Below are 26,992 nucleotides of genomic sequence, written 5' to 3'. Positions count from 1 at the left end.
TTGTAGAAAGTAGATGGAAAAATGAAATTTAACTGGAAGACATCTTCATTGCCAGTTATTTTGAGTACTTCTATTGGGCTTGAACTACCTGGTTAACAGTGAATCACATCTAAGTTGCACACTACAGGTACATGTCACGCTCAGAAGGACCCATGGGCTCAGTTACTTCTGCTGGGTTTTGAGGCCGCTTCCTGTGCAATGTCCTGTCTGTGGTGACCGGCTGTGGTCTCACTGAATACACTTCTCAATAGTGCAGTGGTCTGGAGTGAATTAAAAGGGGGGAGGAACCTAAAACCTTTTACTTGAAAGTATAAATTTTATTTATGAAACAATTTTTGATGTTTTAACAGCAAAGCAATTTTGCACCAGAGTTTCTGACTTACATGCTTTTATCTATTTTTATGTAAAACCTTTCCTGTATCCTTTCATCAACTTAGATACCCTGGTTTGGTTAAGTTCCCAGGCTCCTGAAGAGGGAGGGAATTGAGTCGAAAGCAGAGGTTGGCAAACTTGTTCATAAAAGATCTAACCTTCTCAGCCTTGCAGCTACACTCTACTCAAAATGACTAATGTGCAAAGGAGTCACAAACACTAGCTATCCCAATACAACTTTATTTACAAAGCAGGCAAGTAAGCAGATTAGGCCCTCAAGTGACTGCTTGCCTCCTATTCTTGGTTCAGGTCTTATCTTACATCTAGCAGCTCTGTGGCTGCCCAGGCTTGTGAGTCTCAAGGGAGCACAGACTCCAAGGAATCCCCAAGGGAAGGTGAAGTGTGTCACTTCCAAAGCACGTCTGCTCTTGAAACAAGAAAAGAGAGTAATGACTCACACTGTGGAAGAGGTCACCACAGGCATTTTCTGATGGCTGTGGGGCTGAGTTAGGAGTGATTTAGCTCATGGCTCCCATTCAGACTTTTAATTTTGGCTCCTTGAAAAGATAAAGACTGTACGAGACTTATTTATTTACTACAAAGATAAGGCTAGAGATGCTTTCCTTTATATTGCTCAGTGAGGCCACAAGGGTGACCTGGGTGAAACAAACTTCTAGCCAATATTCCCTTGCCTTGAAGAGCTGCCCGTGTTTTCCCTTTGTGGATTACATCGGTCATGTTAATTTTCCATTTCCGAGGGCCACCAGGAAGCTCCAAATGGAATCAAATCTGTGGCTCAACTTAACTTACTCTACTGCTGGGTTCCAGTCTTGGCCCCCAACTTCATATTAACCCCCAACAATCACAATTGCCTGTTATTGAGCACCTGCTATGTGCTCAGCCAGGATAAAAAACCCCCGACAATGCAAGGTGAGACACAAAATGCATGTGCCCCATCACTTGGCAAGTTACCCCTTGGGGGGAGTGACAAATATTGGTGGCAGGGGCTAAGGAGATGGCTCAGTGGTTAAAGGTGCTTGCTTGCAAAAATATGTATATAAGGTGCTTGCCAGCCAGCCCAGGTTCAATTCCCCAGCTCTCATATAAAGCCAGGCAGGCATTCATCTGCAGTGGCAAAGAAACTCTGGCATATCCATAAACACACACACAGAGGTGCAGAAAAATGATTACAAAGAAATCCCTGGCAACAGACATATTAACTAACTTCAGGGAACAAAAAAAGTATCAACCAAACCTGCTGAGCCAGTGGTGAGGGAGGAGTGTTTGTTAGAGTTGATGAAGATGGTTCTAAAAGAGCTTAGAGTGGCTGGAGAGATGGCTTAGTGGTTAAGGCGTTTGCCTGCAAAGCCAAAGGACCTCGGTTTGCTTCTCTAGGACCCAAGTTATCCAGATGCACAAGGGGGCACATGTGTCTGGAATTCGTTTGCAGCGGCTGGAGGACCTGGAGAGCCCATTCTCTCTCTCTCCCCCTCTCTGCCTGTTTCTCTCTTTCAAATAACTAAGTAAAAATAAAGTTTAAAAATTAAAAAAAAAAAACAAAACAGAGCTTAGAGGTGGAAGTTGGTATGGGAGGAGTCTTGTGAAGAGCGTGGGAGAGCACTCAGGGAGTCCTGTCTGCAGAGCATGTGCTGGGCAGAGCTCCATGCACAGCAGGCTAGAACGCACCTGTGGATATGACATGTGTAGCTTGTTGGGACTTGGTGAGAATGCTGGGGTACTGGAGCAGAGGGGTGACGGGGAAGTCTAAAGGCCTAGAGGTTTTCCCACACCTGAAACTTGTCACCACCAGACTAACATGATCTCTGTGGCTGAGTTTTGGGAGTGACTAACAGGTGGATGTATACTACTGGGCCTGTCCAGGGAGTGGCCTATGGCAGGGAGGGAGGGAGCAGTCACCTCTTTGTGGATAGGTGACAGAGGAGAGCTTCTTTGAACACTTCCTCTCCTTTCTGAAGTGTCAGGAGATTGTCCTCTCCTACCTCTTATGAATTGGTCCCAATGCCTTCTGGAAAGGGGGCCAACCTACCCAGCATCCTGTGCACAGTAGTCCCTTTACCTTGTTAATTTCTGAGGAATGTCACGGAATATAATAGCCATCTTGAGCAGAAGTTAACAGGAGTTTCACACTCACAGTTGGAAGAATGCCTAATATAGTCACTTGATAAATATGCCCTCCATGAATGAGTATATGCGGAGCAGCTTTTAGATATTTTTAGGCAAAGATGACTCACTCCTTAATAGGACCTGGCATTCCAGTGTGGAGGCTGCTGCCTTCCTGTCTGATGCTTGTCAGAGGGCTTAGTGTGGCTGCCATTTCATTCTGAGCAAAAACCAAGGACTCGAGAGAGAAACACAGCTACCTTGGCTCACAGCATGGAAGGGAGAGCAAAAGGTAGTTACATTCTGCATGATCACCAAGGTACCTAGCCACGGGCACAGGCTCTGGCCCATAGTACAGTGCCAGGGCACTTACTGTTCCAAAGAAGTGTCTCTGAAATAACAGCATCTTAACCCTTTCCCAGTATTTTTATTGTGGTCAAGAAAACAAAGTTTGCCATCTTATTTATTGTTTTTTAATTTAAATTTTTTTGAGATAGTGTCTTATTATGTAGCCCAGGCTGTCCTTGAACTCATGATCTTCCTGTCTTGAACTTCTGAGGACTGGGACTATAGACATGTGCCACTGTTCTGGGTTTGTACAGTCTTAATCATATGCACTTCAGTGGCATTAAGTGCATAAATACATATGTGTTAGCCTCATTGCCATCCATCACCAAAACTCTCAGGATTTTACAAAAACGTAATGCTTTATCCACAAACAACTACTTCCCTTACCAGCCTATGGAAGTCACCTTTTTACATTCTACCTATAATTTTTTTCTTTAGGTTGCATATAGAAGTGGAATCAAAGAGTACCTATCCTTTGTGGGGGACTTATTTCAGTAACATAATATGCTCAGATTCTTCCAGGATGTGTGAGAAGTGTATTTCTTTTAAAGGCTGAATGACATTACATTGTGTGTATTTACGACAGTTTGATTATCCATTCATCTCTTGTTGGACGCTTGTAATGCTCTTTAGCTGTGGTGAATAATTCTAAATATATGTGTGCAAATATCACTTGCATACTCTGTTTTCAATTATTTTGTGTATATTGTCAGAAGTGGAGTTACTGGATTATATGATAATTCTATGTTTAATTTCTGAGGAACAGACAGCTGTAGGATTTTAGATTCTACAAGAGCCTATGGCTCCCATTTCCCCATGGTCTTGCTAACACTATTTTCAATTTTTTTATGAGAGCGAGAAAGAGAGAGTTGGTGCCTCAAGTTTGAGAGGCAGGCACTTTATCCAGTGAGCTATTTTCCCCCCTAGATTAACAAATTTGGTAGCCCACATGGTACTGGTTTTGGAGGTACTGCTCTCATTCGACTTGCAACATGGTTGCTTGGGGATAGCTACTGGACAGGGTCATAGTCTGTGACTAGAGGCCACGAGGGGCTGCTATCTTCTATTGACTGTCACGAGGAGTGATGTCCAGCATCTGCTCTGGAGCCTGGGCTGGAGTGATGAGTTAGTGGTTATGGCTTTTGCCTGCAAAGCGAAGGACCTCGGTTCAATCCCCCAGGACCCACGTAAGCCATAAGCACAAGGGGGCGCACGCGTCCAGAGTTTGTTTGCAGTGGCTGGAGCCCCCGGCATGCCCATTCTCTCTCTCCCTCTCTGTGCTTCTTTCTCTCTCCCTCTCAAATAAATAAATAAAAAATTAAAAAACCTGTAAGCCCAAATAAATCCTTTTGTCCTATCAGCTGCTTTTGTTTGGGTGCTTTATCTTAGTTATGGGAATGAAACTACAATACCTGGTGACATTTAACAGCAAATATGTCATCACTCGGCCATTCAACTATGGAATAAAAAAAAAAGCCAAGTGTCCTTTCTTATGGATGACCATAACTGCATGTGGATGAAGCTAAGTAGTACCAAGGACGGAAGCAGATCACTCTGCTGACATTGCTGTGTCAGTGGCAGAAATGTGGTGGAGTTATTACTCAGAGTAGAGGATGAGTCTGCTTTCCAGGGCTGTAACTGGGAGACATGTCTGAATGCCATTCCATGGATTTCTCCTGTCCACTCTGAGGGATGTTTAAAAACCTTATGTGATGTTGCTGTGCTCCAAAGAGCACCTCAGTTTCCCCTCTGACTCAGAGGCCACATGAAACTCATTTGCTTCGCTTGAATCCATTTTGTTAAAATGCTACTTTGAGGCAATTATTGCTGAGAGTCAGGTGGGTGCTTAGTGTCCTTGGGTAGGCATTGCTGCAAAGGAAAGATGCTACACTGTCTCTATTTTGCTTAGATCTTGTTCTTGTCTGACCACTTTTGGGGCTGGGGTTTGATTTTTGTTTAAAGTACATTTTGGTTGTAAAAAAATTATCATCTCATTTTAATCCAATCTACATCTCCATGGTTCTTGTCAGCTTTCCTGTCTCTCTTTAGAAACTCTTGAATAACATCTCTTAGCATTCAAGCTTTTCAGTAAAATTGTATTGAAATTTTTGCCAACTAAGAGTCCTTCAATTCTGGTTCCATTAACTGGAAGTGATGTCTTTGCCTTTTTGTTTATTTTTACAATGACAACAGTCCCTTACATATTGGGTTTTTTAACCCCTTTAATTTAACCTCCCTGGAGATTACATATTTAATGACAACCCCTTTATTTAAACTGCATGCTACCAAGTGCTATTTGTATTCATTCTGGTCATTTCACTGAAGTGTTCTCACTAGTTATCATGTGGAACATGAGTTCAGTTTAGCTAAGATAGGCTGGAGGACACTTTAGAAATGTCCCTAGCCACCATTATGGTTTTACTGACTGTGTGGATATAGTTATACTGAACTTTGGAATCCCATGGACTCAACTTGCTCAGCAAACGTGAGGACTGATGTGACAATTTATTTTTATATTTTTACTTTATTTTTATTTATGAGAGGAGAGAGGGAGGGAGGGAGGGAGAGAGGGAGAGAGAGAGTGAGTGAGTGAGAGAGAGAGAGAGAGAGAGAGAGAGAGAGAGAGAGAGAAAGAGAGAGAGAGAAGCATATAGAAGGAGAATGGGCACTCCAGGGTCATCAGCTACTGTAAATGAACTTCAGATGCATGCATCACCTTGTGCACCTGGCTTATGTGGGTTTTGGAGAATCATATCTGGGTCCTTTGGAGGCAAGAGTCTTAACTAATAAGCCATCTCTCCAGCCCCGATGTGACTATTTAAAACATCATGTGGAGAGGTGGGGAGATGGCTCAGGGGACAAAACACTTGTCATCCACCTCTGAGTACCCAAGTTTCCAATATTCCACATGAAAGCTGGAAGTTGTGGCAGGCATCTGGAATCCTAGTGCACCTATGGTGAAAAAGGGGGGCAGAGACAGGAGGATTTCTCAAGACTTCATGAAAAGAGCGGTGAACAACGATGAGAGACCCTCAAACAAGGTGGGAGGTGCGAGCCAACCGAACACACATGAGCAGCATGCACATGAACACTCATGCACAGGTATGTATACACGCATCAAATAAATAATTTAATTCCAAAAATGCTGAAAACCATATGTACTATCCAAAAGTGCCGTAATGACTCTTCTTTGAATTTTCCTTTAAGATCCGCTTGGCTATCATGATAAAAAAAATGGGCTTTAAAATGGATTTGCCATTCTATTTCATTTCTATGAGAATCACCTGCCTTGTCCACCATGTAAGATGGCAGAGTGCAAGCTGCCTGTACGTGGCGGGGTTAAGAAGAATAAACGTATTCTGTTCAAAGAGAGAAAGAAGAAGGTCACTGAATATAGCTCCAGATGCATGGCCTCCCTCTAGGGAAACAGAAGGCTCACTGAAACGAGAACCAGGCAGGTCTGGGGAAACTAGACTCACGGTCCTTCCTCCATGACAAGCCCATAGCTTTCACCTGGGCTTGTCATGGAGGAAGGTTTTGGTGAGACAAGGATTCCCTCAGTGGACAGACCAACAGTGCAGAGGAATTCCATTTTGTTATCATATGACTTTGAGGGTGGTGGTCAGGAACTCTCTCTCGAGGAGACCTATTATCTAAAACTGAACTATGCAGGGAGCCTCAAGAACAGGTGACAGGCACAAGACAAGTGTCAGAACTTGACCTGCCACAGCCCCAGGGGGAGAGAGACAGCCCAAGGGGCAGCCACGGAGGGAGAAGGGGCCAGCTACCGAGAAGCCAGCTGAAAAGTGCAGAGGCATACTTTGCATTCGTTTTTCTCTATTTTCTTTCTTTCTTTTCTTTTTTTAATGGTCATTGGAGATGTATTAGTAGGCTTTAGTCAATTGTAAGTACATTTCTATATCTTGTGTGGCTTTTTGCTGCTGTTACAAAGTTTGTTTTTTCCTCTCTGAGGGATACAGGGATTGAGCACTCAAGAGTGCACTCTTCAATAATATAATCCACCCCACCCCCACGCAAAATGAGAAGAGATTTCTAAACCCAAAGATGTGCAAATCACAGCATAGAAAGAAACACACAAAAGAACAAGAAAACAAGACAGCATGATCCCTCCCAACTACAGAACTCAAGGATCCTGAAGCAGGTAAAACACCAGATGAAGATTTCATAAGTCTTATAGGCAAAAGATCAAAAAGTAGATTCGATCCAGGACCAGGAAGGAAAATGAGTATCCTACAAGAATACGCTAGCAACATCGATGAAAAAAAGTCTGCAAAAACATGGAAAAACTCATCAAGGAAACTGAGATTTTGAAAAAAAAAAAAAAAAGAATAGAAATGTTGGAAGTGAAATCTCAATGAACCAAAATAAAAACACAGTTGAAGCTGGGTGTGGTGGCACACACCTTTAATCCCAGCACTTGGGAGGCAGACGTAGGAGGATCACCATGAATCCTTCTATACTGCGGTGAGTGTGTAAACTGGTGTAACCACTGTGGAAATCAATATGTGGGTTCGTTCATTAAACAAGTCAAGGTCAGGGCTAGGTAGATGGCTCAGTGTGTAAAGTCTTGAACAAGTGTGTCGATCTGAGATTCGATCCCCACCACCCATGTAAGCTGTTCCGTTCTGAGCATCTGCAATCCAGCCTTGTCATGGAAAGACGGGAGGTGGAGGCGGGAGAACCCAGCAGCTGGGGTGCCAGCCAGCCTGGCATTTGTAACATTATCAACAGACTCTGCCTCAATAAAGGTGGAAGGCAAGGACTGACATTCAGGGTAGTTTTCTAGCCTCGTCCCCCACATGCTATGACATGCACATGGCTCACACTCATACACACATGTCACACACACACACACACACACACACAAAGACAATAAAAAAATGAAAGATCAAACTAGCATATGACCCACCTATACCACTGCTTGTTACAGACTCAAGGACCCTAAGCCATCATCCCATAGAGATGCATGCATGTCCGTGTGTATTTCTATGCTACTCATAGAGGCTGAAAAATGGAGTCAGCCTCCTTGTCCATCAACAGATAAATGGAAAAAGAAAATGTGACACAACACGCCTTGGAATTATTTTATTCAGCTATAAAGAAAGCACAACATTTGCAAGAAGACAGATGGAACTAGCGATCATTATATTAAGTGACATCAGCTAGATTCAGAAAGACCATCTTCTCTCAATGTGGAATCTAGATTTAAATGTGTGTGTGTGTGGGGGGGGGGTCTTTAAAATAGAAAGACCATGAGAGTTGAGGAAAAGATCTTGCGTAAGGAGTGGGTAGCAAAAGGGAGGGTAATTGAATGCATGTGACATGAAAGTAGAACCGAGAACTTTTGGGAGGGTGAGGAAGGGGACAAACGAGGGTGTGTAGGGAAAATGTGGACAGTGGGATGAGAAAGAACAAGGTACGGTGACATGTATGTGAAACCGTCGTAATGACACCCATTACTTTGTATGCTAACTTAAAAAAACTAATGAAGAAAAAGCACTAAGGTGCAGAATAAGATTTGGATGAGAGCAAAAAACAAACAAGAAAAAAAAGCATTTACTTAGAAGCTGTTAAAAATAAAGCAACATTCATGTTAGAAAAAAATAGAATTTTGAGCCACATAGCACTATCAGGAATGGAGCCTTAATTATGCATCAAGAAAAGGAAAGTATTGGGTTGGAGAACTGGATTAGCAGTTAAGGTGATTGCCTGCAAAGACTAAGGTCCCCAGGTTCAATTTCCCCAGTACCCACATAAGTCAGATGCATAAGGTGGCACATGAGTCTGGAGTTTCTTTGCACTGGTTAGAGGCCCTGGTGTGCCCATTCTCTCTCTCTCTGCCTCTCTCTTCAATAAATGAAAGAATTAATGAATAAAATATTTTTAAAAGGAAGATACTGAATACAAATTTCTCAAAACCAAAAAAAAAAAAAAAAAAAACAACAGTATTGCTGGGTAGCATATAATATAACCAAATTTAGTTTAGATTTTGCTAGAAATTTATAAGCCTATAATGTAATATGACATTTTTACATACCTCTGTTATAGTTGATGAATAAAATGAATTGAATAGGATTCATGTAATAGTACACAGAGGGCATCCTGTGACACAAGAAAATAGTCATGATTTGTAGCCACCTGGAAACTCTCCATAAAAATCTCAACACATACTGATACATCATTGTCATGTGGCCTGTGTTTTCTAATAACAATGGAATGAATTGGTTTATACCAATGATATAATATGAAGTCAGATAGCTATGTAAAAAAAAAACAACAAAAATGCAACAAACTAGATAGCTAAAGATTTTATGGTTCAAAAAAGTCACAAGTATTATCGAAAGCTAAGTGTGTCATGTCAATGTAAATACTGCAGATCACAAGATGTTGAATTGCGCAAGCACAGTCCCTAGAAAGTTAATGGTGTCTTTAGGTGTTCTATATCGTCCATTTAAAAAAGCTAATGTGGTTATACAATGGGGTTCTACTCAGCGGTAAAGAAAAATGAAGTTATGAAATTTGCATAAAAATGGATGGACCTGGAAAGGATTATACTAAGTGAGGTAACCCAGGCCCAGAAAGCCAAGCGCCACATGTTCTCTCTCATATGTGGATCCTAGCTACAGATGACTGGGCTTCTGTGTGAGAATGAGAAATACTTAGTAGCAGAGGCCAGTAAGGTAAAAAGGAGACATAAAGGGTAGAGAAAGGAAGGGAGGAGGGTACTTAATAGGTTGATATTGTATATATGTAATTACAATGATTGTAATGGGGAGGTAATATGATGGAGAATGGAATTTCAAATGGGAAAGTGTGGGGGTGGGGAGGGAGGGAATTACCATGGGATAAATTTTATAATCATGGAAAATGTTAATAAAAATTAAAAAAAAAAAGCTAATGTAGGATGGGGAGATGGATTACCGGTTAAGTGCTTGCCTGTGAAGCCTAAGGACCCTGGTTTGAGTCTCAATTCCCCAGGACCCATGTTATACAGATGCACAAGGGGGCGCATGCATCTGGAGTTCGTTTGCAGTGGCTGGAGGCCCTGGCATGCCCATTCTCAATCTCTCTATCACTATCTGCCTCTTTTTCTCTCTGTCTTTCACTCTCAAATAAATAAATAAAAATCAAACATAAAAATAAAAAAAAATAAAAAAGCTAATGTAAAATTGAATTATAGTCAAGTAAGAAGAAAATAAGCCATCAAAGAAGAAAGTTAATTAAGTGGTATATATATATATATATATATATATTAAAAATACAAGCAATATCAAAAGCTGATTTTCGAAGTGATGAGGTACAGAGTAGAATATTTTGCCGGCAAGATGGGGTAGGCGTGACAGGAAAAGCATAGATACTCAACAGTGGTAAGTCGAGAGGGAAACAGATGCTGAGCATTGTGGTGGGGCAGGGCCAGGGGAAGGTCAGGGTATGATCGTCCTGTAAGGTATGTCAGTCCTTTGGGACCTATTTCAGAGCTAGATGACCCCTGTGGGAGGTTGGAAGTGGGTATCTCATCTATCTGGATTGAGAGAGAGGAAATGGACTGGGAGAAGTTAATTAGAAAAGGCAGAAAATAATACCAAATACCCAGAGGACCACAGAAGTTCAAGCAAGAAGGGGTGGTAGTTTTAATACGAGAAGCAGCAGAGGGGGAAAAAAAAAAAACCAAACAACAACAACAACAAACCAGGAACTCAACAGAAGTGCAGCTGGAGGAATTGCTAGGATTTGGTGTCGCAGAGTCTATCAGTTAGAACCTGATCAGAAAACAGATGTCTCAGGAATTTGGAGTGAGAAGGTGTAAAAATTTTTTTTGACGCTACAAGAAGGGAGGGTCCACAAAGATTGAAGTGTAACTTTAACAAATACCCCCGGGGATAAGGAAAGTACCCAAGGGAAGGTAAAACTTGGCAGGGGGGGCCTTGCCAAGGCTGGATCCAGGCCTCACCGGAGAGGGTGTTGTTTAGGTTCACTGTGTGACAGACAGAAAGCAGGGGTGGCTCTGGGCTGAGCCAAGGCCATGAGCTCACAGAAGATGGTATCCCTGGGTGTATACTAGCCAGAATGCAACGGGAAGCTTCCAAGGCTCTTCTCTCTCTGCCACCCGCCCTGACATCAGGCCACTCAGGAGCAGAAAGACTAAGGCCGCAGAAGCACCTTTGGCACCGGGAAGAAAGGCTTTCTCCATGCAGTGTCCCTGCAGCATCTCCTGATGCGGTTGAACAGACAAGACCTACTTACAGCTCCTTCCCTGCTGAGGAACGTTGGGAGCGGAGAGGCATCCAAATGACAGCTGGCAGGTAGTCTCGGGGATAAGGAGTTCATTATGACTTCAGGGTCATACTGGCTGGACAACTTGGGTGTGCTCATCAAGAGGGACAGCCTTAAGGAAAGAAGTTTGGAGCAAAGCTGATGAGTGGTACGTTGAAAATACTGCACTTAAGAATAGAAGAGTCAGGGCTGGAGAGGGCACTTAGCAGTTACGGCTCTTGCCTGCGAAGCTAAAGGACCCAGGTTCAATTCCCCAGGACCCACGTAAGCCAGTTGTACAAGGTGGTGCAAACGCCTGGAGTTCAGTTTGCAGAGGCTGGAGGCCCTAGTGTGTTCATTCCTTCCCTCTGTCTCTCTCTTCTCTCTGCAACTTTCTTTCTCTCAAATAACTAACTAACTAACTTACTAACTAACTAACTAACTAATTAACTAACTAACTAAATAAATAAATAAATTTTAAGAAAAAGAATGTAAGAGTCAAAACAAGGGTAGGACTGCTTACAATGCACTCTTCCAGACACAAAATAGCCTGGATACCCATGACCTTGTAGTGCCTGGCACTACCTGTACAAGACCCTCATAATAGGAAGAAAAGATGATGGCAACAAAATAAGAGAGACTAATTGAGATGGGGGAGGGGACATGATGGAGAGCACAGTTTCGAAGGGGAAAGCGGAGGGGGCGGGAATTATCATGGTGTATTGTTTATAATTATGGAAGTTGTCAATAAAAGTAAATAAATTACAGAGTTGGGTGTGTTGGCATACATCTTTAATCCCAGCACTTGGGAGGCAGAGGTAGGAGGATCACTGACCATGCCAGGTTTTCTCATGGCTGCTAGAATGTATGGAAAGTTCTGCTCGCTTCACCGGGGCCTCACAGCACTGCCTTCCGTGGGGGCATCTGGACGGTGGCTCCCTCCCTTCAAGCATCTCTTAGGGGATCTCGTGAAGAAAGTGTGTAAATATCATTTACAAATTGCGAGGCCCACCGCCTCAGGTTACGGGCTCCACTCAGTAAAAAGCGTGGATAGATGCTGCCTTGACAAGGCTCTGAGGACTCCAGTTAGATGACTGCTGGCATCTTGCATTGGCATCAGCAAAAGCGCTCTCAGAGCTGACCCGAGGCTTGTTCTCCGTGTTCCCTTTTGCAGGGACTTGAGTGGTCCTGGGCAGGCCAGCTGCAAAGACTGCCTGACTTCACTGCTGGGCTTCCCAGGGCCTGCTTAAAACCACCTGCGCTGTCCAGCTGCCACCAGTTCAAGAAACTCCCTAATATTTTGCTTCCAGAAGAGGTCAAAGGGGGACTGAGGGTAGACACCAACAGCCCTGCTGGCGGCCCCTCCAGGCCTCAGGACACTTGTCTTCCCCTCGCTGTTTCTTCCCAGTGCCCTCCTCCTCTTTTTCACCGATGCCGTCTTCAGCACTCGGGAAAGTGGGATGATTGGAGCACACACCCCATGAATCAGCTGGGCTGCTAAAAAGTGCCAGGGACTTTCCTAGGAGCTCAGGAGTGAAGATGGAGTGAAAGTGGCTCCTGCCCTGTCTGGCCCAGTACAGTGGAGGAGACGATCCACACGGTGGTGCCCTAACTGGATGAGGACGGACGCGAGTGAAAGCCATGCGAACAGGATGGAAGATGAGCGGATTTCCGAACTGACCACATGCAACAGTTGAAGGAGAGGGTGTCAGCGATGACAGTCTGGGCCCAGAGGGACAATTAAAAGCTCATCAGGAGAAGCAGAGTGAGGGGGGTGATATCCCAGGAAAAGTGGGAATCTGCACCTACTATGCAGAGAAGTAGCATCGTGGGAGGCAGAGGAAGAGAGGGTGCCAGCAGGATGGAGGGGTGCGGTGGCAAGGGCTGGCAGCAATGGACACCAAAGGGAACATTGGGAGCCCTGTTAGAAAAGTCTCTCAATGCTGAGTTTCCACCCTGTCCACAGCAGCCATAGGGCTCTGAGCGGGAGAGTGACTGAGGGAAGTCCTGGGCACCAGCAGATTGGAGATGGTGAAACTGGGAAGCAGGGCTCCTGGCTCAGCTTTGGAGGGCGGGTAGCAGGGTGGACAGTGTGGTCCTCATGGACCCCCAAGAGGTTCCTAGGCAAGGTCTAATGGCTTCTTCCTACCCCATCCAACATGGAGTGTCAGGCCACCCATTTCAAGATTTATCATAGAAGCATTCTGAGCATCTTAGTTCTGAAAGTGACTTCTGGTCTGGGGAAGTATTCAAGAGCAGCCATGAAGTGGCCCAGAAGTTGGACCAAGCGCATGTTTGTTTCAGGAGGTAGCCAGGCTTATAAGGGAACAACAGGAAGGGCTGAGGTGAGGCCACACAGCTGCCCTCAGGAGCCATAAAGCCCTGTGTCTGAAAGTCATGTCCACTTAGGATCTGGTGTGGGGAGGGGATGCGAATGACCACGTCGGTCAGAGCCATGCCCTGTGGGGTGTGGGCTTGGCCAGTGTCCAAGGTTGCCAGGGCTGGATCCATGCCGCATGCTAAGCCATGGGAACCGCAAGAAGGTGTGTGCTCATCACCCAAGTAGAGGACCTGTCACAGGATCCAGCTCCAGCACTCAAGTGCCATTGAACGCAAATCCCTCAGCCTGTGACCCTGCCTCCTTAGGACAAGAATATGAGTTCACTGAAGTTTATTGCCATTTCCTTTGTCCTTAGTAAGGATGGAGGATAGCTGGCCACTGTCCAGAGAAACTGCGTTTCATCATTACTAACATGAACTTTAATCTTAAAAGAGCTGCACAAGGAAGGTATCAGACAAATTGCAGATAGTATTTCCAGTCGCACACATTTACTTCTCTATTTGTCTCCACATCTTGGCTCCTTTGCTTTGAGATAAGCATAAGGAACCCAGAGAGACATATAAATTATCTGGCTCTTTTATTACCTTGGTTCTCATAATAGGCTACATTGTGTGACCCGACCATATCTTTTCCAGGAAATTTATGGCAAGAATTCCTCTTAACAAAGAAAGCCCACTCCAGGGGAGGTTTATTCAGAATATTATGGCTGATCGAGTTGCTAAAGATGCCCTTTTCACTCTTGGAACACCAGGAGGCAGAAGTGGGTGGGGGCAGAATGCATATGGAAGAAGGAGTCAGGTTTGAAGGCAGGAGACCTTCGTGGGGTGGAGGGGTCTCGATGCCCGTTACGTGAGAATTCATAAGCAAGATGCTTCCCTTCTCCCGATCCAAGTTTTGTCCACTTGAATGTGGATGGACTGAATTAGTGTCTTCTGTGTTCTGTGACTTGTGCAGCTGAGGATGGAGAAGAAGCTGGATGGCCCATGAGTAAAGGTCTATCTGAGGACTCCAGGACCTCAGCCTGTACCTGCCAGTTATAAAGATGATCAGTGGCTAGCATACCGCAGCAGCCAAAAAAAAAGAAAGAAAAATCACTTAGATGACCCAAAGGATCGTGTGTGTATGTGTGTGTGTGTTTTTTTCCCAGCATCTGTTCCTGACCCACACTGAGAATGCCACTAGGTAAAAGCACACAGAGTGCCACACCAGAGGTCATCTGGTCATTAGTGAGAAAATGCCCATCATTCTCTTAAGTGTGCTTTCACGTCCACGCTGGGGCTGTGCATGGCCATCTTTCCCTCGACCCTTGTGACAAATACAGATGGGTAGAAATTATTCTCATGCTCAGGAATGATAGGTGCTTCCTGAAAACCTTTCTAGCATTTGGAGGCTGGGCTCTGTCCCTCTCCCTTGGGGTAGCATTGCAGGATTTCCAGCCATCAGGAAACCTACTGCCGGATCCCCAAGAACCCCATGTGTTCACCTGAAGGAGGACCCTCAACCATTGTCTCAGTCAGCGTCCACTGTCCAGCTGAGAGCTGACTTGTTTTAGCTCGTTCAGTTATCACCTGTTCTGAGCTGGCTGGATGGGATACGGTCATTTCGATGGTGGCTTATTCATCATTGCCTCAGAGATGTTCATCTATGTGCCATCATGGTCAGCTCTTGTTTGTAATTGTAGAATTGCTTCCTCCTGGAGGGAAAAGATCAGTTAGTATTCATTTCGGCTGGTGCCAAGAGGGGTTCCTTGTGTAGTTTCTCATGCAGCAAAGCCCTTCTGGGTCCGAACCATATTATAAGAAATTTGAGTCAGAAACCACAGCCTCCCCGTGGTGGCCCCTAAGAGGCATCTCTGAGCCGAGAGTAGGGCGGAGGAAGTCTGCACCGAGGGTGGGCTGGTCTATAAGGTTCCCGCCCTGGCCTCACGTCAATCCCTTCTCCAGCCCCGTGTTCCGGGTGTGAAGGAGCAAGTGACCCGCCTAGATACTCAAGAATCAGACAAACATTTGGAAGGTTGTGATCCTGGCAGTTATCACACACCTGCATGCTCATGCCAACTGCATGTGCAGCTGGCCTTTGGCTACTGCATACTCTGTGGTCTGGACCCGAAGTGCATTTCTAAAGTGTCTTCTTGTAATTTCCTAATAACATTTTGGGGACTAGAGCCAGGTGTATATTTTATACAGCCTGTAGATACTTGAGACGCTATTAAATGATATCAAACTGACCTGGAGATCTGAGGCAGAATCTCTCAGCAGGAAATAGAAATAAGTGTAATTTCACTCTAAGTAACTTGGGTACCCAAAAGTTCTAGATGCCTCATTCCCATCTCTGCAACTAATGATGATGAGGGCAATGACACCGTTAAATAGGTGTCTGCCATTAAGGCTATAGCTGATAGCTTAGCAGATGTTGTACTGAACCCTTTGCCTACTGCAACAACTCTATGAAACAGACACTCATTTCGCCAGCATCTCAGAGGAGTTAAGCCACTTAAGGTAAAATACTGACAAGCATCAGAACTCAGTTGGATGCGGCTCCCTGCCCACCTTCCCCCGACCCTGTGTGGATCCCCCGCCCTGTGGATTCTGCTCTGTACTCTGGGCTATCCATGCAGTCCTGGCCGTGGAGATGGATACTCGATGTCATGTGAATGTAGAGTATCATGTAATTTACTTGAATCCTTCCCTCCATTCTTCCTTCCTTTCCTCCTTTTGTCCTTCCCTCCCTCCCTTCCCCCTTGCTTCCTTCTTTACCTTAAAGTTTAAATAATCTAAGACAATGCTCAATAGAAGGATATATATATTTCTATATTTCTTACTACCATTAACTTCATGGTGATGTTAGATGTGGGTTCTTCACACATGAACATTATTAAGTTGAGGAATTTCCCAACTACTTCTACAATATTGGATCTCTTTTATCATGAAAGCTATTATATCTCTAAAATGTGTTTCTATAGCTATTAAGATAATTGCATAGCTCATATCTTTAGTCTATTGATATAGATGACTACGTGAGCCAATTTTAGATGTCAACAAACATTGCATTTCTGGAGTAAGTCACATTTAGTCATGAGGCATAACTCTTTTAAACTATATTTACTAGATTTGGCCAGCTATTATCTTGTTGAGTTTTTGTAAGTGTTATTTCTCTTTTGTTTCTTGTTGGATGTGTGATTCTCTGGTTTTGATGTCAGGTTTTCATATCAGCTGATTTTGTAAAACATGACACCATCTCTTTTTCTTCTATTAGTTGAGAAGAGTTTGGAAGGACTGACATTAAGTTTTCTTTAAATGTTTGAGTTATTATATTGGTGTTTTTGGCTCTTTTGGGTCTATTCATTAGAATGACTTTCTATTTCTTTAGTTTTGGTGGTTTGCATATTTCTAAACAGGCATCCCTTATTGGGGTTAATTTGTTGCTATGCAATGGTACACAGAATTCCTTCGTGCCTTTTGTTCCTGAAATGTTAGAATGATGTCTTCTCTATCATTCCAGCTTCTAGCAATTTGACTCTTTCCCACTTTATTGATCATCCTAGCCATGTATTTATCAATATGTTGATCTTTTCAAAGAACTAAGTTTTGACTTTACTAATTTTCTGTTTGAGCTTCTTTTCTTTTACTTATTTCTCTAGTTTGCCTTTCTATATGCTTCTTTAATGCTTTTATTTCCTCTCTGCGTTTTTTCATTGTATTTTCTCAAGATGGCATATTAATTCAGTTATTTGAGCTCTTTCTTTTCTATCTACAGGCTCCCTCCTACAAACATTGCTTCAGTGGCATCCCACAAGCTTTTCTGTGTTGTCTTTTTGTCCTCATTTCTCTAAAGTATTGCATCATCTTCCTTGTCATTTCTTTGATCCTTTAGTTAATAATATATTTCCACCTATTTGCAGAGTCTCTAGGTTTCCCCATCTTATCGACTTTTATTTTTGTTTTGGTCCAAGAAATATTTGAATGGCTTTCAACTCTTTACTCTCATTGAACTTTGGGTCCCAGCAAACATGGAGGAATGTTTCCCGTGCACGTTAGAAGAATGTGTGTTTTTGTTATTGGATGGGTTGTTCTAGAGATATCTCTTACTTTGTTTGTTAGTGCCATGGAATACATGCTCTCAAGAATTCCACTGTTAACAATGCTGTCAGGCATGACCTTCCCAAACTTGTTTTTTGGCAGGAATGGTGGCTCATGACTTTATTTAATTTAATTAATTAATTTATTTGAGAGAGGCAGAGAGAAAGAGAGAATGGGCACACCAGGGGCCTCCAGCCACTGCAAATGAACTCCAGACACTTGTGCCCTTTTGTGCATCTGGTTTACGTGGGCTCTGGGGAATCGAACTGGGGTCCTTAGGCTTCGCAGACAAGTGCCTTAACAGCTAAGCCATTTCCCCAGCCCCTTCCCAAACTTTTAATAAAGTAAGTCCTTTTAGGGGGAGGTTAGAGCTGCCTTGTTCTTGAAAGTTGCTTATCTCACTGGGAAGATTGCTATGCCACTAAATAAGAGCTGGATTTGACATCCACCCACAAGTGGGAGACTTGCTCTGCTTGCTTCTCTTGGTGCTAAGCCTCTAGCCTACGCAAGATCTGGGGCAGGGTAGCCAAAGGACCCCAGTCTCATAGGCCTGCCTGCCAAGAGCAGAACTTGCAGGGTGAAGCTGGGGTGAGGTTGAGATCAGTAGCAAGTTCCCCATTGGGGAGCAAAGCTATGTCCATACACTGGGGTTCTGGGGTGGGGGGAGATACTTTCCCTTGGCTATGTACACTTGAGCAGTACTTCCATTGCAGTGAACTAAGTGAAATTGATTGTGGCTCAAATGCCACCAACTCTGTTTTTCCTGGGATTTGGTAACTTTTCTTAAACAAATGTTTGTTTTGCCTTTAGGACAATCCCAGAGACTTGCGATGCTTGTTTATATAATTTTCTAGTTATGGCTGTTCTGCTAGGAAGATAGTTTCCTGAGCCTCAGCACCAGTTTGCCATGCCTCCGACATGCTACATGTTTGCACAGTTGCCCATAGAATGAGATGAATGTGTTTTCTCCTGCACAGTATGACCCCTCAACTTTTCAGCTTGAATTTTATAGATTTTCATTCTTTGTTTGTCTTTGGTCAGTTAAACATTTCTTTTTGCTTTGGAAGCCACTGTGCCAAAATTATGATAAACTTATGTGATAACGTTATGTTTTCATGACTTTTCTGATTCAAGCCTTATTGGAAGCTTATCAAAGCTATGAGATCATGAGAGTGGAGTCTTCATGACTGGAAGCCCGAAGAAATCACCAATGAACCAAGTGTCCAAATCAAGTCACTGGAGACTACAGAAAGCCTCTGTCAAGTCCTGTTTACTTCCTGGTGTTAATGACCTTCCCAGAAAGCATTGCTACTGGGATCAAGAGGTGCTACCCTAGCAATCTCAGGCACTGTTCCAGCTTTGTCCAGAGACCTGTGTTAATATGCAGTGACATTGCAAGGGATAATATCTTAAGAGAGAGAGGAATGCCTTCCTGTGGAGACTCACAAAGGTGACAGCCAGCTCAGGGGTAAGGAAAGCAGAGGTCTAGAAGGTCTACCCAACACTCGAGGCTACAGGCACTGGCTTTGTGCCTGGTTCAGCTCAGGGCAAAGAGCCCCCCAATTCTCACAATATACTTGTTGACTTTTTTTTCTGTATCTGAACAGTGTTATAGAAAAGTATTGTTCCCTCGATAGCTCTACCCTAGAGCAATAGTCACTGTGTCTGGTGCCTTTGTTAGAATTTGCACACACAGCATGCCCTGGCTGGATTTTCCTAAAGTTCACTGCCAGCTGCTGTCTGCCTGCTTGAGGTGCTGGGGCCCGTTGGCCTGGTATGCCTTGGCCCAGGTCTTATCCCTTTTCTCTACCTTAGAGAGTCTGTCTCCTCTGGTGGTGCACATGCGTCTTTCTGCATTTGGGAGGGATTGTTTGCCTTGACATCTGCCAGAATATTTACTCGAAGCACCACCCACTTGTAGGTACCAGAGACCTGCTGGGAACAATCATAGTGTTTCTTGGACTTCAGCGCTCACCAAAACACTTGTGGGGCAGGGGAGGGAGGGGAAGGATTCAGTAAGTCTAAAGCAGAGGCAAGAAATTGCATTTCCTAAGAACACACGAGGTGTAATTCATGGCTGCCAAAGGTTCTGGGATCACACTTTGGGAACCACTGATCTAGAAGGAAATAGCTCCCAAATTGTTCCAGAAGTCAGATGTGGAGAGATCATAAAAGTTGATTTTTAACTTTTCCCTGCAACTCCAAATTTGTATTTCTATTTTCATACTTGAAAAATTAGCTAGTAGATAACAGAAGGCATGGATATCCACTTTAAGTGCGTGTCCTTAAATTCTCCCTTCAGCTCTTGACAACAGCCAATGATGCCCTTTCTCCTGCTTGACCAAACTATCTGCTTCTTCTCTCCACAAAGCCATTCTCTCTGCCAGCAAAGATGCCCAACAATGCCTCTGTCATTTGTAAAAACAAAATAAAACAAAAAAACAAAAATAACAAAAGGAGAATGTTTTTCAGAAGACGAAGCTGGAACGGTGGCTGAGATTTCTAGGGTGGTACCTCTTGATTCCAGTAGCGATGCTTTCTGGGAAGGTCATTAACACCAGGAAGTAAACAGGACTTGACAGAGGCTTTCTGTAGTCTCCAATGACTTCACTTGGACCACTTGGTTCATTGGTGATTTCTTCAGGCCTCTTAGTCAGGAAGACTCCACTCTAATGGTCTCCTAGGTTTGATATGCTTCCAAGTGGCATGTGTTAGGAGCTTTACAAAAATCTTCCTGAAAATAAAATTCATTTATATTTAAGTCATACTTTTACACATTGACTGGTTTAATGCAATATTTTAAGTAATTTTGCATGCAAAACAGACTTGTATGATATGTAATTTCTTTTTGTAATTTTTAAAATGCTATTGTTTAGTTTTATTTATTTATTTGAGAACGACAGTCAGAGAAAGAGGGAGAGAGAGAGAGAGAGAGAGAGAGAGAGAGAGAGAGACAGAATGGGTGCGCCAGGGCTTCCAGCCACTGCAAATGAACTCCAGACGCATGCGCTCCCTTGTGCATCTGGCTAACGTGGGTGCTGGAGAATTGAGCCTCAAATTGGGATCCTTAGGCTTCACAGGCAAGTGCCTAACTGCTAAGCCATCTCTCCAGCCCTGATATGTAATTTCTAATTCTGATGTCCTGTTGGTACTGAAAAAGTTTTGAACTCTGGGATATTTTTGAGTCATATTTTCAGACTGGGGATGCTTCAGCCATGCTACAGTGAGTAGAGACTATTTCACTCAGTGTCCTTTTTGTTACTGACCCAACTTTCCTTCTACCCTCCACTTCCTTAGCTCAGCCACTTGAACATGAGGTCAGTGGGTCTTCTCAGTTCTCACTGAATTCCAGGAGTCTGGAACAGTCAACCTAGGAGGTGCTCAATAGATGCATGTTGCTCAACTCAAGAGTGATAGAAGCAAAATGATTATTTAAAGAAGACAGCATTACCAGACCCCACCTCACTTTTAGTACATCTATTAAGTTTCAGCAGGTATCTGGGGAGATAATGTTGTATGGTCAGTATGAATGTGTCCCCCCCAGAAAGCTCATGTGCTAGAACCTGAATCCATGAATTTCTAGGATGATGGTGTTTGGAGGCGTTTAGGAAGTAATTAGGATCTGGTGGGGTTATGGAAGTGAGACTTTAATGACGTTAGTGGCTTTAGAAGGAGAGCAAGAGAGATGTAGTCACATGGGCTCATGTGAGGCGTGCTTTTGCAATGCATCACGGCAGGTTCACCTTGTTGGGCTGTAGTGGAGCATTCGTCCATTCCTGGACCTTGAAGGCCCTGGGCCTCAGGCAGAGGCTGACGGGGCTATCTCTAGCATGAGCAGTGAACTCAGGGTGGAGGATTCCCCATAGCTCAGGGGTCTGTCTGCTCAGCACAAATGTTGGCTCAGGGCAGACAATGCATGTAATTACAGCACTGAGTAGGTTCCACGGAGTCCTCCACCCATAGGTGTGTTAACATGTGGCGCCGTGAGCATGGGTGGAGGAATGCTGCGGACAGCCAGCTGGCCAGTGCAGACAAAAGAACATTTTCTTGACCCATCCATTGAACCAAGCCTGGAAGGGACAGGGGAAGGTGTCCGTGGGGTTGAACCATAGGACACAAGAGACATATTAATGGATAACTGGTAATCAGAAGTGAAACTCTGAGGACCCTCACTGTCACATAAAAGAATGTAGTTGCTTTCATTAAAGACCTTGGAGAGTGGAGGTCATCCAGGGAGCAAGAGAAACGGGCCTGCAGATGTCCAAAGCCTCACACTGAGGGAGCCCTGAGCCCAAGCCACTGACCTGCCTTCTGGGGTCCTGGTATTGCTCAAGGCCACCTTGGCCCTCCCACCCACAACCACACTTAGTCTGTGCCCTCTTACGTCTGGGGTCATACTTTATTGGGGCCATGAACCCTGTAAGATCCTAGCCTTTTTGCTAAGCCTGTGATCAGAGACCTTCTGTGTCTGGTAGAGCGAGGAGAAGCCTTGTTATCTTAGCTCTCCAGGGAGCAAAGAGCCCCTTGCCCTTTGGCACAGAGGCCCTAGGTTCCATCTGCCAATTGCAAGCTGATGACTTTCAGTAGGATATTCCCCGCATGACTTTCTGGACAGAATCGGTCTCCCCATACCAGCTGTTCCCATGATCCTTCAGACTCAACGGGCTGCAAACTGAGTACTCACCAAATCTGTAGTTGCTATGCATTTCTGAATTTCAGGAGCGCATCATGGTGGAAATGCTCCCTCAGCTCTCAGACTCAGACATCTGGCCAAGGTCCTATAAAGTCACACACGTTCCTTTGGATGTAGGAAGTGCCTGGATTCATGGAAGTGTCTCCATTCTTTCTTTCCCTCACTTCCCATGTAACCTCCCATTCTTCCTTCCGAATGATCTCCGTCACTCCACTGTTCAGTCTTAGGCCCTTTTGCTAAAAACCTTCCATGACATTCTGGGATGAATTTTCTAAAGCTGCAAAACTTAAATGACTTTGCATGGCAAAGGAAGACAAAGAAGACCTGTCAGAACTTTTCTCCCTGCCAAACTCTACTGTGATGTTCTTCTGCTCCTCTTGTCCCCTCGATCTCCCTGCAGCTGCAGCGATCAGGGTGCTCAGGCCATGGGCGCTGGTATCAGTTTTCCCTACTGCTGCACCCACTGCCCTGCCTTCACAGGACCGCGTCACGTGAGGGGAGGGACGCTTGCCTTCACACATTTCTGTACATGGCATCCTCCCACTGTGTAATTAGCCTGGCATGAACAGATGGGCTGGCAGGGAAGGCGGCTTCCTTTCTGCTACTCATGAGTATAAACAAGGAAACTTGCAGCTCATTAATGGGTCTCCTGACCACCATATTGTGACCACTGGGATTAGCCCTGGCATGAAGCTGATGGCGAAGATGGCAAAGCCCACAGAGGGAGGGCATTGGGGTCCCCAGTGGACTGTGTTACACTCTAGGGTCTCTGTTACTGCTGCTACCAGTATGATCGATGCAGATCAAGCTTCAAGTAGGTAGATGTAGTGTGAGCACGTGGGCCGTGTGGCTGCAGACAGAATTGGTTTGTATCCATCGTTTGAACGTAACTAGTAACAGCATCCCCTCTTAGTCATCAATGTTCTGAGTCACGTAATATGCACCCATGCTTATGGTTTTGTTACATGGGTATAATTTGCCTGGAGAACTCCTCCTTAGACGTCTAAAGTCTGATTATCTACCACTTCCATTCAGTGCTTCACTAGCCTCCATCTGCACAGGTCTCCTTGCCCAAAAGGATTCCTTCTCACCCCCTGGCAACAATTTCTGCCACATGTAATTCCTCAGTGCTGCATACAGCAGACTGCAGTGGAAGTCTTTGCTTCACTTCCATTAGATTTTGACCTTATGGAGAGGAATCACATGTGCTAAACAAATACTTGCTAAAGACACATATGAATTGTTCAAGGTGTTCATTTTCACATAGTGGGTAGGGATCGGTGAGTGACAAAAAGGCCACATAATTACCTGTAGGTGCCACAGCATGTTGGGATGTTGGGTTCCTCCTCTTAGGTCAGCAATGCCCAGTGCCTAACAGGGAGCAGACACTGTGCGAATAAACCACCCTGCTCAGTCCAGTGTGGCCCCAAGATTCTTCCCTCAAGAGACCTCTGTGGTGGAGGAAGTTTCCATCCATCTAACCTAGCAGCGTGTGGCAAGATGGCAAAATAACGACCACGAGGCTTCTTGGCCACTGAATGGGGACTTGGAGGACACCAGGGGCTGGGTTGGGACCATCCTGCACTTCTGGAAGCCAAGGGCCACTGACATGGCTAGAATGCCTGGGGCTTTATTTCCAGTCTCAAAATTAAATGTCCCTTCATTCTTTCCTAAAAAAAAAAAACAAACCTTTTCATTGCCAATTTTAATACATGGACATATACTATTTTGATCATAATCTCCTCCCATTGCTTGCTTCTGTCTTCCCTCCCTCTCCCATATTCCTTCCACTGAACATCTTCCTCTTTCCAACCAGTCCCTCCTCTATTCTTATGTCATTTTTTTTTTTGGCCTTCTTTCATCGCCCACGATGACATGGTGATGGGTCCAGTACTGTGCAGGTAATGGCCGCTGGGGAGCCTTTGTTCTTTGGTGGATCCCAGGATGAGCTCTGGGTGGTGTGTTAGCCCTTGCGAGTCAAAGGAGGCAGCTTTTCTGCGGGCTTCTTTCTCCTTCTCAGGACAGTTGTGTGCAGCCCTGCCTGCCTGCTCTCCTGGGCTGCCCGCCACACCTTTGCTCGCTAGGATTTCCACCAACCTGGAGAGGTTAGGTGATGGGACCACCAGGAAAGGTGGTTACTTTTAAAAAAAAATATTTAGTTGAGAGAGAGAGAGAGAGAGAGAGAGAGAGAGAGAGAGAGAGAGAGAGAAAGAGAGAGGGAGAGAGAGGGAGGGATGGGGACATAGAGAGAGAATGAATAAGAGAGATAAAGAGTAAGAAGGAGGAGAGAGAGAGAGAGAGAGAGAGAGAGAGAGAGAGAGAGAGAGAGAGAGAGAGAGAATGGGCATGTCAGGACCTCTTGCCACTTCAGACAAGCTCCAGATGCTTGTGCTACGTCGTGCATCTGGTTTTACATGGGCACTGGGGAATCAAATGCGGCTTTTCAAGCAAAGCACCTTTAACTGCTGAGTCATCTCTCCATCCCGAAAGGTGGTTACTTCTTTTTCTTTCAGAATTTTTTTTTTTTTTTTTTTTTTTTTCGAGGTAGGGCTCTCACTCTCTAGTTCAGGCTGACCTGAAATTCACTACGTAGTCTCAGGGTGGCCTCGAACTCATGGTGATCCTCCTACGTCTGCCTGCTGGGATTAAAGGTATGTGCCACCATGCCTGGCCAGAATTTATATATATATCTATAGAGAGAGAGAGAGAGAGAGAGAGAGAGAGAGAGAGAGAGAGAGAGAGAGGGAGGGAACTAACTGGTGTCACCTAGTCACCTAGCTTGCTCCCAGGAGCTTCAGGGAAGCAATCAGAGACAACAGTGTTGAAGAACCTTCTCCCAAGGGCACACCGCCCCTGAGGGTGCCCGGGCAGGCCTATGGGATGCATGCCACATGTTCCAGGGCTCGGCTCCCTCCGGGGAGCTGCCTGCTTCCTGGCCCGCCTACTCTGTTCACGGCTCCCTCGGCTACTCTGAAAGCCTGAGGATTGCCCACTGGAGCCCACACAATTTCTTCTAACTTGGGCTCCCCTGTTTTTTTTTTTATGTCTAGTAAAATGATATGCAGACATGAAAACCCCAGATGAAGGACCTTCCTAGAACTTTGCCCCTAGGAGCTTCCAAAACTGTAGTTTCTTTTTGGTTGTTGTGATATTGTTGTTGTTTGCAAAGAGTTGGTTTGCAGGTGTTAGGATACCACGGTGACTGTGTGAGTGTGTGTGCGTGCTGCACGCCTGTGATCTACAGTCCCTCAGGGAGGAAGCGCTATCTTGTCCATGCTTCCAGAAGGTTCTTGTTTTACAGCTGGTACTGTGAATGTTAAATGATGGCTCTTCTGAATGCTGCGAGGAGAGCTTCACGCCCAGACAGATAAACTTCAAAGTCAAGAAAAAAAAAGTCTTTATTACTTTTTCTTCTTGTTTGGAGAATAACTTACACTCTCTAATGAGAGGCTTTAATTGGGACCTTGACTCCGTGTTTAAAGGTAATAGGCCTTACTAAAAATGGATTGAAGCAGTTCATAAACTTTTTCCCTAAACGTTAACATATTACAGGGCCTCCAAAGGTTACTTAGCTTGGCACGAAAACGAGTCTTAAAGACCAAAATAACAATTTCCTGGATTCCTGGTCAGGCTTCTAGCTTGTCCCCGTGTCCTTGGGCCATGTGTGAATAGCTGGAATGTAATAAGCCACTCATGCAAACTGACTGAAACAAGGCCGGGACTTCGTACGCTTCTCACATGAGGAGGATGAAGGAAGGAATGGGGCAGGTGGGCACCAGACGACCAGGGTAACTCTCCTGTGGCTGCGGCTGCCAGGCATAGTGGCTGTGTGCCGTGCCAGGGCACATAGCTGTGAGCCTGGCTGATCCCCCCCCCTTTTTTTTTTTTTGATGTGGGAGTACAAATTCCGAACCATGCTGCTAATAGCTCCTTAATTAGAAACGAGAGCCTGCTGGGGTTCAACTTGGAGGGAACTTGCCTGAGGCAGAAGGAGATGTGCTCAGCAAGCTTGGGCCTTGTGTCATCGCCCAGGTCGGGGACCACCGGCTTCTAGATGTCGCCCAGCTAGACTCTGAAACAGGTTTGGCTGCCGTCAGGGACAGGGGCATTTTGCCACGTGGTTCAGACTCTTGGTTTCCTCATTTCTAAGCTACAGTTGCTCTGAGGTTGGGATGTTGAATGTCCCTGAACAGACCCCTCAGTTAAAGACTTGCTCCCCAGGGTGGCTGCCAGGAAGTGCTGTGAGCCGGAAATAGTGGAGCTTCCTGGGAGGTCTCTGGGGGAAAATGCTTTAAAGGGATTGTATGACTCCAGCTTCTTCCTGCCCCGTGAGGTGAGCAGGTTGCTATACCATACTCTGCTTACACAATCCTGGGCTGAGATCTAGAACATTAAGCCAAAATAAACCTTTGACAAAAAATAAATTAGCTACCTCAGGCATTTTGTTAGCGATATACAAAGGTGATATAGACAAGGGTTAAGTGAGATACTTATCATATAGGACTCAGCCTGGTATCTGGCTGAATAAAAGGATGAAAAAGAAAGAAACAGAGGATGGAGGCTGGCAGCGGAGCTGTGAGGAAGGAGGCTAGGGCAGGACATGGGCTCTGCCTGTCCTTGAACTCACAGTGTAGTTCAAGGGCTACCAACATGTCATAAAAATAAAAGAAAGGAAAGGTTTCACAGACGGTCGTCGGGTCTATGTGCTCCCTTTGTGCGACTGGACACCTGCTAAGACTTGCTGCTTCTCTCTTCCCTTACCAC

The 26,992-nt window shown here is 44.8% G+C and overlaps 1 long non-coding RNA gene across 1 annotated transcript; it reads right to left on the bottom strand.

The window, feature by feature from the left end:
* Window positions 1–14,124: 14,124 nt before the first annotated feature.
* LOC123455846 lies at window positions 14,125–22,639 on the bottom strand. The gene is made up of 4 exons (XR_006634162.1): window positions 22,220–22,639; window positions 20,050–20,269; window positions 15,025–15,149; window positions 14,125–14,483 (listed from the first exon to the last, which is right to left on the bottom strand). It is a non-coding gene; the product is annotated as an uncharacterized LOC123455846 (long non-coding RNA).
* Window positions 22,640–26,992: the final 4,353 nt, after the last annotated feature.

This window comes from Jaculus jaculus, chromosome 18, assembly GCF_020740685.1.
Source record: "Jaculus jaculus isolate mJacJac1 chromosome 18, mJacJac1.mat.Y.cur, whole genome shotgun sequence".
Taxonomy (NCBI): Eukaryota; Metazoa; Chordata; class Mammalia; order Rodentia; family Dipodidae; genus Jaculus; species Jaculus jaculus.
The sequence above is the reverse complement of the archived record's forward strand: the minus strand, read 5'-3'. Positions and strand labels throughout refer to the sequence as shown.